The following is a 17,169-nucleotide window of genomic DNA, read 5'->3' on the forward strand; positions in this document are numbered from 1 at the left end:
GAATCAGTATAAGTAACAATTATAGAACATTGAAATAGAGATCACTTAAACCAGCAGCTGCTGAGACTGATTGTCTGACATGCTGGAAATTGAAACATAGTCGGTTAAGACTGTTGTTGAATGTATTTTTTCTTTCTTCTTTTTCTTTTCTGTATTAGATCAGTTGTGAAGTTCTAGACTACAAATGAAATGAAATTGTGGACTGCTTTTCAAACTTTTTGACGACCTCAGATGAACTCTTAAACATATTTAAAGGCAAAAACATGGCACCAGTTATTCTCGTGTCCAACAAAACATTCCTTTTTTGGGCATAAACACAAAAATACCAAAAGTTGTAATGTAATGACGAAAAAAAATCGATCTTTAGACTTACGAATCAATTCTTAGGAATTAATATGAGAATCGATTTAGAATCGGAAAATCTATTTTTTCAACACAGGCCTAGTAATGAGCAGTTCTGACCACGAACAGGCTGCTTCACACCAAAGTTTGGACACAGGTGTGAACTTTCTGATCCACTAACTGTTACAGAAGTGTTTCCTGCCTCCATACAGCAGCAGTGAGCTGGAACGCTGTTTCTTGTAAACATGGGGGATTGTGCAGCGTGGAAATGTAAAATGTCTTTTGGGCTGTATGTGTGGACAGATGGAGCACGAATGAAACAGAAAACACATGCAGGATTTCCCCCTGGATGAATTATTCACTACGATCGAACTTCTCGGGCGACATCTGGTGAGTGGAGGTTTTATTTATGGCTTTATTCTCTTCTCTGCAGAATGATTTCTATCCAGTTGGCACAGATGTGTTTACAGGAGCTGCAGATCAAATGAAGGAGAGGGACGTCAATAATGTGCCCTGCAGCTCAAATGAAGCAGCAGAGCGACATGAAGAGTCTTTCCATTGCTCCATTGACCATAAAAAATGTCCATTGTCGCCACCCTGTAATGTCATAATTTATAATTATAGTGTAGCACGTTATTACAATTCAAAAGCACCTATAAATACAAAATGATTAATACATATAAAACAAAGGTATAATACACATAGGCATGTACCTATGGACATGTGTATGTACAGTATATGTGTGTATGTGTATATATGTATGTATATATGCGTATGTATGTGTGTGTGTATGCATATATATATATATATATATATATATATATATATATATATATATATATATATATATATATATATATATATATATATATATATATATATATATACAGTATATGCGTGTATGTATGTATATGTGTAGGTGTATGGAATGATATTTAGTAATGACATGTGGAATATGCTGTATGTTTGTGTACAGTTATTTTGTTTATACTCAGGCAACTTCTCATATGGATTTATTTATGTATTTTGTTTCATTCTCTAAATCCTAAATGCACTAGTTTTTAAAAGCTAACATTTTTTTGTGAAAAGGGTAGGCGTCATAAGCTTAGGCTTCAGTTTACACCTTTTGGTCCTTGGTTTTTAGTTACAATTGTGTGTGTATATATATATATATATATATATATATATATATATATATATGTCTTTTAATTTTCGTTTTTATTTAGTTCAGTTAACGAAATTGTTTTTTCAATTTTAGTTTTCGTTATTTCGTTAGTTTTCGTGAACGATAATAACTCTGTCATTAACCCACTTTATGTAGTAATACCACCTCCGGCCGCACGGGGGCGGTGTATCACAAGTGAAAAGAAAAGTGCACAAAGACATTGTGCAGCAGGTCCATGTTCCCCCGTGTGTTCAGGAGGGACATCGCTACATAGAGGGACTTTAGCTTGTGTTTTCCCTCTGGCGCTCAGGGATCAGGGCTTAAAGGTGGTCCTGGATTTGGTTGCTACAAGCCTGCCACTTAAAACGGTGCAGCAATATGATGCTACCAGTCATTATTTCACTGTTTTAAGTCAAAGAAAACTTAAAATCGCACCGTTGCATGAAAGTGTGAAACACTTCTAAGCTCATATAAAACCGAATCCCCATCTCTGTTTGGTTTCTGCGCTCTTTTCCAGATTCGAAGGCAAATTCTTTAAAAGATTTGAACAGTTTTTGTCCACGGAGGTGTCTCAATTACTGGCCTTCTTCGTGAATGTGAGTCTGGACACTGACAGACCCCCCTACCCCCCTCCCAGCACAATAATTAGCATGCGTTTCCTGGCAGACCACTGCTATTTAAAGACATAGTGCTTTAATGCAATTACTCCCCTTGTCTGTTTCTGCAGCGACCTCCAGCCCCTCTGCTTGTTTCAAACATGCAGCACGAGGGTCGCCGTCATCTACGGTTTCAAATCCAGTTTCTGCTACGATGCACACGTCATTAAAATGTAGAGAGGAAAATAGTCTCCTAAATTTTAACAGCAGACAAGTTAAATCCATTAAAAAAGTGCATGAAAAGCGGTTTAAAAGCAGAAAGTGAGAAGAACAATGATGCTGAGCGCTAAAAGTAAACCCTAACCTCGTACATGTGAGTTGTGGAGCCACGTTTCAGCCTCCCCTGAGCTGCCGTGATCGCCACACCCGGCAGAATTACACATCCAGGCTGATTCACTGGATCTACGGAAGAGTTATCATGGCCAGGCAGGAGAAAAATAAAAATAATATTTTAGAGGAGGAAGACTTTTTTTTTTCATTATGCACTTCAAGAAAAAAGTTGAAATGTCGAGAAAAAAGTCGAAATGTCGAGAAAAAAATCGAAATGTCGAGATTAACGTTGAAGTACAATTTTGAGAAAAAAGTCGAAATGTCAAGAAAAAAGTTGAAATGTCGAGAAAAAAGTCGAAATGTTGAGAATAATGCTGAAGTACAATTTTGCGAAAAAAGTCAAAATTTCGTGAATAAAGTTGAAATGTTGAAAAAAAGGCGAAATTTTGACTTTATTCTTGAAATTTCTACTTTATTCTTGAAATTGTATTTCAACATTCATCTCGACATTTCGACTTTTTTTGTGCACAATAAAAACAAATCTTCCCCTCTCAAACATTTCTCCTGCATGGCCCTAATACTGTTCCGTACTGGATCATACGGTGCTGATCTCTGCTTTCTGTCACTCTTTCCTTTTCAGCAGCCTGGCACCTCGTTTGCACTCGTTAAACTCTGAATTTGACTTTTCTGCTTGAAACTTTAAATCAAAGAAAGGAAGCATTCAGGAATACTAGGTTGTGCTCAGCTGTTGTATTAATGTTCACGGACCTGATAACCAAACCTGAATCAATACAGCGCCAACTTTAATGAGAGATCTCAGTTATTTACTCTTCAACATGCAGACGACGTTACATGAAGAGAAAAAAGGAAATAAGTGATGAGGCAGACAGTCTTAGAGTGGAGCAGCAGCTTCATCCTCCTGCCACCCTGATCGCACATGGAGGCAGCATGGAGCCTTTTAATCCAGCCCATAATCAGACCTGCCTCCGCATTTCCTCAGCTGAGATGTGGAGGTGTAGGTGGAAGTGGAGGTGGGGAGTGGGTGATGCAGTGGGAGTGACCTCTCCATCACCCTCCAGGGAGGAGAAGGAGGAAGCAAATACATGGAGGCTGAGAATACGATCTGAATCTCAGAGGTGGAAAATATCTCCAGCAGTTTTGGTTCTATGGATGGATGGATGGATGGATGGATGGATGGATGGAGGGAGGGAGGGAGGGAGGGAGGGAGGGAGGGAGGGAGGGAGGGACGGACGGACGGACGGACGGACGGACGGACGGACGGACGGACGGACGGACGGACGGACGGACGGACGGACGGACGGACGCACGCACGCACGCACGCACGCACGCACGGACGGACGATGGATGGATGGATGGATGGATGGATGGATGGATGGATGGATGGATGGATGGATGGATGGATGGATGGATGGATGGATGGATGGATGGATGGATGGATGGATGGATGGAGGGAGGGATGGATGGATGGATGGATGGATGGATGGATGGATGGATGGATGGATGGATGGATGGATGGATGGATGGATGGATGGATGGATGGATGGAGGGATGGATGGATGGATGGACGGAGGGATGGATGGATGGATAGATAAATGGATGGATGGATGGATGGATGAATTTAGACATCTTATGGTTTATTTTAAACCTTAAAGTACAAAATCCTAATTTCACTTCTGAAAACAGTTTCAAGCAAATTAAATCCTTAAATAAGGAAAAACAACAACAAAAAGACTGATTTCCTGTCGTACTTCCTCTCCTTCCTGTTTCAGCACAAGACTGAAGTAAAAGCCAGTCAGTAAAGCGTCTCCACACCTGACGTCTCCACATGGACGTCACGGCGTCTCTAAATCCTCCCAAACCACTTCCTGTCCCAGTCCCAGGTGGTGTCTGCACAAATCATTCCTCCATGTTTGTAGCTGTTAACATTTCTAGACGGTAAGGAGTTAATTTAAACTCTTCGAGTGACATCATCAGCTCAGCTGTTGCCAGGTTACCGACTCTAAAACTGAGGTATTTATGGTGATTTCAGGGGATTTAAACGAAGCTTCTCTCTCTGTTACACCTCCAACTTTCAAAAGCTGCTTTATTTTCTCCTTTCAGATGGAAAATTTCAGCTAAAACAATAAAATTCCGGAGTCTGTAGGATTCATGAATCTAAACAGGACCAGTTAGATGTTTCTCGCTGCTTGTGGCCTTCACAAGTTTGCACTTTTGCCACAACATTTTTCACCCTCTTATTTGAGTAAATGTAGTTTAGTTTATAGAAAACTACATTGTGTAAATAAAACCCCAACTAAGCGTTTTTTTGTGCCCTGTTTGCTGCCTCGGCCGAGGATTGTGGGTGTTTTGAGCCGGCGGCGGCGTTAGCGTGAGCTGCAGCTGCAGCACCTGTCCTGTCTGTTTGCACAGCGTGTTTGTCCACTGATAAATGAGGCTAGTAATGACACCTGAACAATAAGTGCATTAGTGCTCCAGCCGCTCTCACGCCAGCTGCCCGCGGCTACGAGCGGCTACGAGCGGCTACGAGCGGCTACGAGCGGCTACGAGCGGCTACTGGTGGCTGCAGCGGAGTTCCCCTGAAATCTGCAGAACCAGCAGCCTTGTTTTTATCAGGAAACTGGACCATATTACACCGGTCATGAAATCACTACACTGGCTTCCAGTGAGTCAAAGGATAGAGTTTCAAATCTTACTGCTGGTCTACAAAGACCTGAATGTTCTTGGACCAAAATACATACTTGATCTGTTAGTTCCTATGAAGCTCCCAGACCCCTGAGGTTCATCTGGATCTGGTTTGTTGTGGTTCCAGAACCAGAACCAATTGTTACAGATTACTTTTGTAATACTGTATTTGACCCGGTCTTTGTACGTTTTTTTTTTTTTTTTTTTTTTTTTTATAGCACCTTACATCAACCTAGAGGTGAACCAAAGTGCTTTACATAACATACAACAGAATAAAACATATGAACATATACAACATCAAGTATAAAAAAGTGACGCCACACTACTAGGTATTAAAAGCCACCCTGAATAAATACGTTTTCATTTTAGATTTAAAAAGGCCCAGGTCAGAGATGGTGCGTAACTCACAGGGGAGCTGATTCCAGAGCCGGGGGCAACTGAAAAGGCTCGGTCACCCCAGTGCTTGACCTTTGACCTGACACTTCCAACAAACGTTGGTTAGAGGATCTCAGAGCTCTGCCAGGCTTACGCACCGTTAAAATCTCTGATAAATAAGGAGGGGCAAGGCCGTTAAGAGCTTTAAAAACAAACATTAAAAGTTTAAAATCAACTCTAAAACGAACAGGCAGCCAGTGAAGGGAATAGAGGACCGGGGTGATCTGCTCTCGTTTGGGTGTGTTCGTTAAAAGACGGGCAGCTGCATTTTGTACCAGCTGAAGATGACCGTAGTTTTGACCGTATAGAAACGTAATTCTTACCATTGTAAGAATGAGATGTACCTGCTGTACTCTACTGCCCTTACTTTTTAACAACTTGTGCTTTTTATTATTTGACCTCTTTTCTTATCATTTTATTTCATTGTATTTGTTATTTACTGTTTAATTACGTCTTGCCGCTTTTAATGTTGATGTAAAGCACTTTGAATTACCTTGTGTTGAATTGTGCTATATAAATAAACTTGCCTTGCCTTGTTTTTATTCACGAAGCTCCGCCGCTGATCTGCTGTCTCCTCTCCCAGCATCTGGTCTGAGTCTCTTTGTTGTGCTTTTATTAACTAACTAAATATTAGCTGCTGTAAATGAGCCCTCTGACAGGGGGATAACGACGACCTGGCAACCGGTCTGGTGGAAAAGGAACATGGTTATTATCAGGGGCTCAACACCACAACGGGTTTAACTGCTGAAACGACAACACTCGGGATTATTAAACATTATTAACTCTTAATTAACACATGGATTTACTGTAAATGTCAACAATGAACTATGGTAAAAGAACGGTGATGTACAGAGCTACGTCTGCATGGAACCCACTTCCCAAACTCTTTAAGCAAACTATTAACATAAAATAATTCAAATTGTTAGTAAAGAAACATCTCTTGAATTGATACATATAAAGCTTATTTAATTATCATTAAATAGATAAATAATGTTGATAGTAGAGAGAGAGAGAGAATATAAATAAATGAATATTTATTAAAAATGGTTATTGGTGACTATACATTGTTTGAATTGATTGATTGTTTTACAAAATGTATGAAAAATGTATAATATGTTTTTATTTCTATCTAAATGTTAAACGGAATGACTTTTTATTTTTTCTTTATTTTCTGTTTTTCCTTTCTTTTTTATATGCTACCTCTTTAGGTTTGCTTTAAATTTTTTGTTGTAATGTACTGTGTATTATGTGTCGGGCCCCAAGAAGAATAGCTGGAGCTGATGGGGATCCAAATAAAACTATAAAAAGAATGATGATTAACTTCAGCCGGCTGCAGGGAAACATTAGAATAAGCTCGATATGAGACAGAGCAGCGTCCAGACATAAATATATCTCAAAAGAAGGACAAGCAGCTGATGTCTAGTAGATGTACGGTAACTGGAAGTAATTGAGGCCCACAAACATTATTTTGTGAAATATAGTTGTATTTGAGGATTCTCGTGAAAAGGGGCGGGGCCACGAGCAACCACTGAATTATCCATTAGGGGCGGGACTAGAAAAGTATTTCCTTTTTCTCTCTCTTTTTTAAAACGTGTGCTAGTTTGGCAAGTTTATTGTGTCTTGAATCTTTTGTAATTATTGCTCTCTTTGCTTTGTGCTTCCTTTGTTGTTGTTTTCCTGAAGCATGTTTGAAGTAAATAAATTCATTCATTCATTCATTTGTTCAGTAGAACCTGGACTGGTTTTAATTCACAAAACTCGGCATGCTGGCAGATTGGTGCTGTTCCAGGACTAAAAGAGTCATTTTAGTACCAAAATCAAGGATACGGTGACTGAGGACAAGTCTCACAGGAAATCAGGGAAAAATAAGTCAGTTCACTCAAAAATCAATTAGTTTCACTGGTTCATGCTCTGAGACTACGGAAGAGTATTAGGGCCATGCAGGAGAAAAAATATTTGAGAGGGGAAGATTTTTTTTATTGTGCACTTCGAGAAAAAAGTTGAAATGTCAAGAAAAAAGTCGAACTAACTATTAATTCGAAAAGTCGAATTAATGTTGAAATACAATTTTGTGAATAAAGTCGAAATTTCGTGAATAAAGTCGAAATTTCGAGAATAAAGTCGAAATTTCGAGAATAATCAACTTTTTTCTCAACATTTCGACTTTTTTCTTGAAATTGTACTTAAATATTAATCTCAACATTTCCACTTTTTTCTCGAATTGCATAATGAAAAAAAAATGTTCCTCCTCTAAAATATTATTTTTATTTTTCTCCTGTCTGGCCACAATACTCTTCCGTACTATCAGTCTTATTTTATAAACTTTAATTTGAAGTTGTTCACTTTTCCTTTTTTTATGCATGAAAGGACTCAAATGAAGATTATAAGAGTCTCAGAAACGATTAAAATACTGTACGGGAATGACACATTAATCTCGACCCACCCCAACTATCCCCATTGTCCCTTTGAGTCCAGATGTACTGTACATAAAAATTATTGTCCATTGAGGTTTTTGTATAACCCAGGATTACAGAAGGAGCATATACAATATAGCACAATATTCCAGTGTAAAAACTATCATTTTAAAATTAAGAAAAAAAAAGAAAGAAAAGGGAAAAAAGGGGAGGATGTACTATTAAATTGCAAAAAAAAAATGAAGGATATTATGAGGGGAAGCTGCCACCTCACTAGAATAATATTCTAGTTGTCATTCAGTGGTGTTTGTAAACTCTCATAATACTCTAAAAAGGGAGCCAAAATTTTCCTAAGATTTTGCAGCGGTTATATTTGTCATTATTTATGTGCGTTCATTCAGCTTTCATATCCTCAGTGTGACTCTGACTCCAAGTAGGATTTGAGTTGATAATAGGTTAACATGTTGAATGAGCCATTAGGCAGCAGGAGCCCCGCCCCCTGGCAAGCCTCCAGGAGCTCGACCAATCAGAAAACACTTGAGACAACTAACTCAGTTTTTGCCTTTCAGAAATAATTACAAACTTTACATTTTACGCAGACCTGGAGGCTAATAGAGGGACTTGGGGAGAGTTGATTGTTTAGAGGAGCTGCTGTTTAGAGGAGGAGCAGAGAGGAGGCTGTGAGGTAATAGAGAGGGAGAGAGGGTGGAGAGAGAGAAGGATATAGGACCGACTCCGCGGAGCTTCAGCTCCAGACGCTCGGGATCTTCCGCCGCTCGGCTCTGCACACGCACCAGGTCAGTGACGGGGACGCGCCGGGCTGTTTGGCGTGGCTTTCTCTTCTCTCCGAGGCTCTTTGTGATTCCTGCTGCAGCTCCAGCTGGAGGGGAGAGAGACGGCTTTTTATCCATGTCTTTGTGCGTGTTGGTGCCCGTGAAGGCGCGCAGGTGCCGCTCCGCTTCACCTGGACGCAACAAGCGGGAGCAGCTGGGCGAGGATGGGGGGGTCTGGTGCTCGGACCGCGGGGTTTGTGGGGGTTCAGACACCCGGCCGGGGGCACAAACTGCGGCTGGTGCCCCGACCCCCCCTCTCCATCTCTCTCCGCGTCCAGGTGAAGGCGGATCCCGCATCTTTCACCGCCATATGTCGCCTGGATGGGTGGACGGGGGGAGGTGGGGGGGTGGAGGCGCGCTGTTTGGCTTTTTGGCTTTTACCCCCCCTGAAAATTAAATCTGGGGGGGAGGCTGAGGAGATGGGGGGTCTGGCCGGCGGTGGTCCCTCTGCAGTGCCGTCAGCATCACCACCATCACCACCAGCATCAGCACCAGCAGCATCAGCACCAGCAGCATCACCAGTATGTCGACTGATGCTGCTGCTGGTGCTGATGCTGATGCTGGTGCTGATGGTGCTGATGCTGATACTGATGCTGATGCTGGTGCTGGTGCTGATACTGATGCTGATGGAGGTGGGGGGTCTGAATTATTAATAGCAGCCAGAGCATCGATCAGATTTATGTAACGCGCCCTGATCGGGGGTTGCAGGGTGGGGGGCGTTGTTTGTGAAGGAATCAATAGTGTGTGTCCCCGTGCACGGGCCTCTGCGTGTGCATGTGTGTGGACATGGGTGAGACCTCCTCCCCTCAATAATGAATAAAACCAACCCGGATATCGTTTCCATTATGAGAAGTTAAAGCTGATATGTTAATTAAAATGACACAATTTATTAATAATACAAACGTGACAAAAGTCATCTGATGGTTTTATTATCAGGCCATCAGCATCAGGTGAGCAACGATTTTTAAACCCCTTTTCTTTCTCCACTTAAAATTAAGCTAAAAATATGGCCAATAATAAGTAAGTACCCCCCACCCAATTATAGAGCAGCTTTAGCAGCAGTAACTTTAGTTACTTATGTGACTCAGTCGGCCTCTCACGCGACTTTGGAGCGATTGTTGGGTCAGTTTCGGTCCGGCATCATCACTTCAGTCAAATATCTGGATCCTTCCAGCACCTCAAGTTCCTGATTTTTCAGATGTTTGCTGGTTTGTGCTTCAGATCCTCGTCGTATTACACGTTTCAGCTGCTGGACAGATGGTTCTGACTTTTAACTCTCCAAGGAGGCGATCATGGTCCACTAATGGCACTTTTCCACCAGCACCTACTCAGCTCTCGGCCTGGTTTCTTTTCCACTACAATCCAGCACCTGGAGCAGAAGAATGACGGTTGGAGTGAAGCTGCTGTGACGTATTTGATTGTGTATCTAAACAAAGAAGACAACAACACTAAATATGTAGAACCTGGCGGAGATGATAAATGTGCTGCTGGGTCTGTGGCTTGTGTTTGATATCAAGTTAAAAAATGAGAGTGAGAGAAGCTTCAAGCGGCAACGCTTTTTAATGTTTTTAGTTTGTCTCGGCGCTGCTGAAAAGTCAGTTGGTAGCTGAGCAGCTATGATGTGACAGAGCTCCTGGTAGATCTGGTCGTTCCTTATCGCCCGTCTAGATATAACTGAAAACTTTAATGTTTTCATACCTTTAAACATATTTAAAGGCAAAAACATGGCACTAGTTATGGGCATAAACATAAAAATACCAAAAGTTTGCTTTCTGAAACATTGTGGGTCAGAATTATCAAACAGATCCAGTGCAGCAAACAGAGGACGTATGAAATTGGTTTTATTTTGCAACCCATTCCGTTTTTGTTTCCATTTTCGGTCTTTTTGGGGTTTTTAATTTTTGAGAATTTGGTTTTTAGCATTTTAAGCAAATGTAACCCCAAGACAGTATATAAAGTAATGAAATATAAACAATTTATGCAATTATAACTGAAAACTTGAATGTTTTCATACCTTTAAACATATTTAAAGCCAGAAACATGGCACCAGTTATTCTCGTGTCCAACAAAACATTCCTTTTTTGGGCATAAACCAAAAAAATACCAAAAGTTGTAATGTAATGATGAAAAAAAATCGCTCTTTAGACATACAAATCGATTTTTAGGAATGAATATGAGAATCGATTTAGAATCGGAAAATAATTTTTTTTTCAACAGCGGCAGATCCTCGACGAAACCGGACTGAAGGGAGAATCTAACCACCACCTCAGGAATTACCATGTCAAGTGTCAGTGTTGCTGCTTTATGTGTCAGCAGCTCATAAATAACCTGTGAACCCAGCCGGGGATAAAGACCCGTATTCATCTGTTTAAGCGCAACTAGACCACGTTTCCCACCTCGGAACTGTCACCTCTGATTGTTTAATCCCCATTTCAGAGGAATTGGCTGCAGGAATGCATGATGTTTTTTATGTATTTTGATTGAAAATTGCAATTGTTGAGCTGTTCAGGGCGTTGGAGTGATTCCCTCCAGGACCTGGAGGCTCGGTAGTTTGATTCCCAGCTCTTCTGCTGGAGACGTTGCTCCTGATCTCCTCACCATGTGTGATTGCAGAGCTTCATGGGTGTTTGTGTGACGTCTCAAACCTGGATCAGGCTAAAAGGCCCTTTCCTTGGTCTCATTCACGTTATCGCGGGTCATCGGGGATCCGCTGCGTCTCTTCACTCATGAAAAATGTCAAATCATGTCATGTGATTTGTAGACTATACAGCAAATTCCAGTATCTCCCTTCTGGCTGTACAGGACTGTCTCAGAAAATTAGAATATTGTGATAAAGTTCTTTATTTTCTGTAATGCAATTAAAAAAACAAAAATGTCATACATTCTGGATTCATTATAAATCAACTGAAATATTGCAAGTCTTTTATTATTTTAATATTGCTGATTATGGTTTACAGTTTAAGATTAAGATTCCCAGAATATTCTAATTTTTTGAGATAGGATATTTGAGTTTTCTTAAGCTGTAAACCATGATCAGCAATATTAAAATAATAAAAGGCTTGCAATATTTCAGTTGATTTGTAATGAATCCAGAATGTATGACATTTTTGGATTACAGAAAATAAAGGACTTTATCACAATATTCTAATTTTCTGAGACAGTCCTGTAGGTTTAAAATGCCTTTCTGCTAAACTAAAAGGTATAAATGTAGTTTTGTCCCCTCAGCTGTTAATGCCCTAAATAGGACATGATTTCCCATCCTCCATCTAGGTCTATTTATTTATGTATTTATTTATTTATTTATCTATTGTATTGCTTATTCAATCTGGAGCATTTGTTTTGTTTGTCCGTCAATGTTTCGTTTGTTATTCTCCTGTTTGTCTTGTGTCACTGTACTGTATGGTGTTGTAAGTTTCTACTTTTTACCTGCAAACAAATCTACTGTACCTTCAGGTATCAATAAAGTTACCTTACCTTTTGTGACTGGATGAAACAACAGCCCTGAATCCCGTAAACATCCTTCCGACAGACAGTGGCTGCTCGACCCTCGACTAAAACTATCTGCTTTAGCATTTTAATATTTTAGAAGTCTCTTTTATTCACAATAACTTCCACATGAGGAACAGCCTCCGAGCTTCAGCCCTTAAGGGATCTTCCTCGGTCCCTTTAAATAGCAGAATACAAATAGAAGAGGTGCAGAGGTGCAAAGTAATGGCGTTTTTCCACCAGCACCTACTCGGCTCTCCTCCACTGGGTTTAGTTCTTTCCCACTAGGGGTCTAACGTGCCGAGTAGATACTTTTTCTGTATCTATTCTGCCGTGGTTCTAAGCGGCTGAGTCAGGCTGTGATGTCATCACACTACAGGCCACCGATTGGTCGGGGGGTTGGTGTCAGACGTCTGAGTCAGGATGTGACATCAGAGAAAGAGACTCTGACGGCTTCTTGTTCATTTTATTCCACCAGCAACGGCAGCAGAAGTCTGTTTGGTGATCCAACTCTGAGGTGCAGATGTTCATAAACCTGGTGCTGAAGAGAGAATTAAAAAGGGATCTATATAGGGCCGGGTATCGATTCAAATGTCAAGAATCGATTCGATTCCGATTCTTAAGATTCAGAATCGATTATCATGATTCGATCCGATTCGATATTGATTTGGCCTTTCAATATCCATTTCAAGTACAAAAAAGAAAGAAATTGCAACAGTTCATGAAGTAAACAAATCATTTTAGCTTATCTAATTTATTCTGTCACCACGCACACATATTGCCATGAAGCACCTGGATTAAAGTTCACCTGGCGAAAACGATGAAAAAAAAAATCGATCTTTAGACATAAGAATCGATTTTTAGGAATTAATATGAGAATCAATTTAGAATCGGAAAATCGATTTTTTTCAACACAGGCCTAGATCTAGACAGGCGATAAGGAACGACCAGATCCACCAGGAGCTCTGTCACTTCATAACTGCTCGCGGCTCCCAACTGACTTTTCAGCAGCGCAGAGACAAACTAAAAACATTAAAAAGCGTTACCGCTTGAAGCTTCTCTCACTCTCATTTTTTAACTTGATATCAAACACAAGCCACAGACCCAGCAGCACATCTATCATCTCCTCCAGGTTCTACATCTTTAGTGTTGTTCTCTTCTTCGTTTAGATCACACAATCAAATACGTCACAGTAACTTCGCTCCAACCTCCTACTTCTGCTCCAGTTGCTGAATTGTGGTAGAAAAGAAACCAGGCCGAGTAGAGATGAGTAGAGCCGAGGAGGTTCTAGTGTAAAAGTGTGAATGAGGAGCGTTGGGATGCCGGAGGCGTGAAGATGGCAGAAGTGATGAGAGGAGTGTCTCTGGTTCGTGCTCTCAGTGGTCAGTGGTCCGATTACAGCGGCGCTAACGACATGGTGGGAGTGGGGGGGCAGAGAAAGACCTTTCGCTGTTGCTCGGGGCCGTCGGGGGGAAGTCAGTGATCTGAACATGAGCAGCGAGAGCGTCCCACACTCTGGGAGTGGATGTGGCCCAGACCTTAGGGGGGAAACTGTCCCTTTTCTTGCAGAAGAACTCATTACATGTGATGGAGATGAGTTTGTTATTAACGGCTGCGTTTGGGTCGTTTTAGACTCTGATTGGGTGTTTTCTAAATAGTAAATGTGGAGAAACGTGGAAACCTGCACCGCTTTAGTTTGACTTAAGAGTTTGACTCCTTTTTTTTGTCATTATCCAGATTCAAATTCAGACAACTTTATTAATCTCTTTGGGAGGTTCCCTCTGGGAAATTGACATCTCTATCTCACTCACTCAGCACTGTCATGTACAAATACTGTCACGGTTTGTTACTTCCTGTTTTATTTTGAAGCAATTCCATACTTCCACCCTAATGAGTAGCAAAAACAGTATGTGAGATTTTTTAGTGCGTCCGAACCATTAGAACGTACTCAATAGTATGTACTATCCATACTCATTCTGGAGAAATTTATTAGTGTGGATTGATGGACACTAGCTAAGCAGAAACTTCCCACAATGCAATGCAGCGGTGTTTGGTTGCTAGGTGCTGCACAGATACGTATATGTCATAAGTATAATAATATTATCATATAATAATATTATAATATTGGTATATAATAATATTATATAATGTCATCTTGTCCAGGATAAACAGGAAAGAGCAGAGCGGTGCTGCTACTGCTGCTGTTACAGGAGCTGTTACCATGGTAACAACTCCCCCTCCCAACGGCAGGAAGTGCCGTGTGGCTCTGAGTAGTACGTCTGAATTAATGCACACTACTGATATTTACTCAAAAGTGTGCCGAACTTAAGTATACTTTTTAGTATATACTGTTTGTGGCATTTCGGACGCACCGCTGGTCTTCTCTTTCCCTTGCTCCCTGCTGGTCCGTACTGATTGTTCCTCCGTGTTTTCTGCTCAGGTTTTTGTAATTTTTTTATTCTTGTTCATGTTCTGGGTTTTGTATCCTGCTCAGCAGCGCTTTTGGTTTTCATTTTGACAATTAAATCACTGGTTTTTTAACTCCTCTCATCTGGTCTCTGCATCTTGTTCCTACTCAAATACGCTTCCTGACAAATACCCCAAAAACCAAACACCCATATAAAGATGAAAATAAAAATAGAAATAAAAATAAAAAGTGCAGTGCCATAAATAGAATTATATGAATAGAAAAGAAATAAGTGATATTGGACAAAGTTATTGCACAGTCCGTTTGTTGTTTGATATTATGCACGTTTATATTAAAATATTGAAGTTAATATCAATCACAGCAGTATTATTCGGGTTGAACACTAGCACTCACTTTGGTTATAGCCAATGTTTGGGAAGTACTGGGAATCACATTTAAATAGCAGCTAGTCGAATCTTTATTGAGTATTAAACTAAAAAAAAAAAACAACCTTGTACTAGTTTTTATGTAAAGTTTATTCCTTGCCAGTCGGTCCTCAGCTGGATAAGCAGTTTAGTCAGGGATGGAAAGATGTCCTGGCCCAGGATTTAAAAAAAAAAAAGAAAAGAAAAAGCAGCACAAACCATGAAACTGCTGCCGCCGTGTTTCACAGGTGGTAGATGATGTGTTCAACTCTGGTCTCATCTAAACCGAGCTTTTATAGATAAAGAGCAGACTGTTGATTCATCAGTTAATGAAGCCAGAACCTTTAAAGATTTGATCTTAATCTCCTGGAATAAATCAACAGCAAAAGAGCAGACGCAGCAGTTTCTTTTTTCTTTTTAAACTTATCTTTTGAGGAAAATTCCGTCAAAAATTACAGTGTCAGGTTTTACATACTTCACAATCAATGATTCTCATGTCAATGTCCTTATTGTCCAGTGGTGATGGTGGTGACCTCTTGCTTTGCTCTATAATCTCTCCATTTTTCCCATTTTTCCTGAAATTTTGTCTTTTGTAATCGTAGTTTATATGTCATTTTTTCCATGACAAATATTTCTTCCGCAGTGCTCAGCCACTGCCCCGCGGCCGCTGGTTCTGCTTTATACCATAACCTTGTTATTGCTTTTTTACTTGCCGATAGCAGATCTTGAACAAAATATTCATCCTCTTTTTGTATTATATCTTGTTTCAAATTTCCCAAATAAAGTTTTTACAAGATCTGGGAATCTAGTATCCTATTATTTTTCTTAAACCCTGCCATATTGTATCCCAATATCCTATTATCTTCTGGCAAGACCAGAAAATATGCACATGGGCCACATCCATGTGTCCACCAAGTCTCCAGCCTGGCTGCTGGTTACATACAGTTTCCTTCCTAATGTTTGGAGTTATAAAAAATCTGACTATATTTTTCCAATTGAATTCTCTCCAGATCCTGGAGCTAGTGGCCACGCACTGCATTTTACAAACCATTCCTCCCCAGTTATCCGTTCTCTCTTTTTCCCATTTTTCTTTGATATAAAGAGGAAGTCTTCCTGCGTGACAGCAAACCTTTGTACGGGGTTGAGATTACTTTACATGTTTTTCCTTCATAAGCTTTCAAAAACACATCAATGACTTCATTATCAGTGTCGGTTTTTATTTCCTTCTCATAGTAATCCCAAATTTTTCGGTATCGATATTGTTCATGTTCATTTAATCCAAATGTTAGAGACGCACCGATCAGGATTTTGAGGGCCGATCACCGATCACCAAAATCAGTATCTGCCGATCACCGATCACAGCATCATGAATTGACTGTTTTATTGCAGGCTGATGCAATATTCCACCCTTTAGAGACGACTTAGACTCAGTTTACAAAGAGTTAATGTAGCTACTAGCTTCAGCTTTCTTGTGGTAATAATTACGTACAACATGTGCAGCAACACAGACAACAGCAGACATGTCACTCTCTAAAAGTTGATACAAGTTGCAAACTATAAACCTTAGTTTTCCTGTGGAAAGAGGAATTAAATATTAAAATAAAAATTAATTATGAATTATTAAGCTTTGCTAAAGCTTTAGCGATAGCATCCACCACGTGTGAAGAAACTCTTGTGAGTGAAGCTCAACTCTTCACACTAGAACTCCAAATGTCACTCGTGAAGCGACTGACACGACTGTCGTCCTGCGTGAGGGTTTGGATGTGACTGTACACAGTCTGGTAAAACTCTGGTGGACATTCATCAGTGAAATATTTACGACCCGCAGCGCGTACCGGGATCCGAGCAGCTAACGACGGGTTTAAACCCGAAAGCAGCTGATGATCAAGGCTTATCGGCTGCCTTAGCGGCAGCCAACTTTGGCAACTCAATATACCGTATTGTCCTGAATATAAGACGACCCTGATTATAAGACGACCCCCTCTTTTTCAAGACTCAAGTTTGAAGAAAGACTTTTTGAACACCAAATAAAA

General features: G+C 40.4%; 1 protein-coding gene across 1 annotated transcript in view; it reads left to right on the forward strand.

Moving 5' to 3' along the window:
• Positions 1–8,664: 8,664 nt before the first annotated feature.
• Positions 8,665–17,169, forward strand: part of LOC133447463 (complexin-2) — a 96,113-nt gene continuing 87,608 nt past the window's right edge. Inside the window, exon 1 of the mRNA XM_061726151.1 lies at positions 8,665–8,782. The gene's annotated coding sequence lies outside the window, so the exon portion shown is untranslated. The remainder of the gene's footprint in view (positions 8,783–17,169) is intronic.

Source organism: Cololabis saira, chromosome 7, assembly GCF_033807715.1.
Source record: "Cololabis saira isolate AMF1-May2022 chromosome 7, fColSai1.1, whole genome shotgun sequence".
Taxonomy (NCBI): Eukaryota; Metazoa; Chordata; class Actinopteri; order Beloniformes; family Belonidae; genus Cololabis; species Cololabis saira.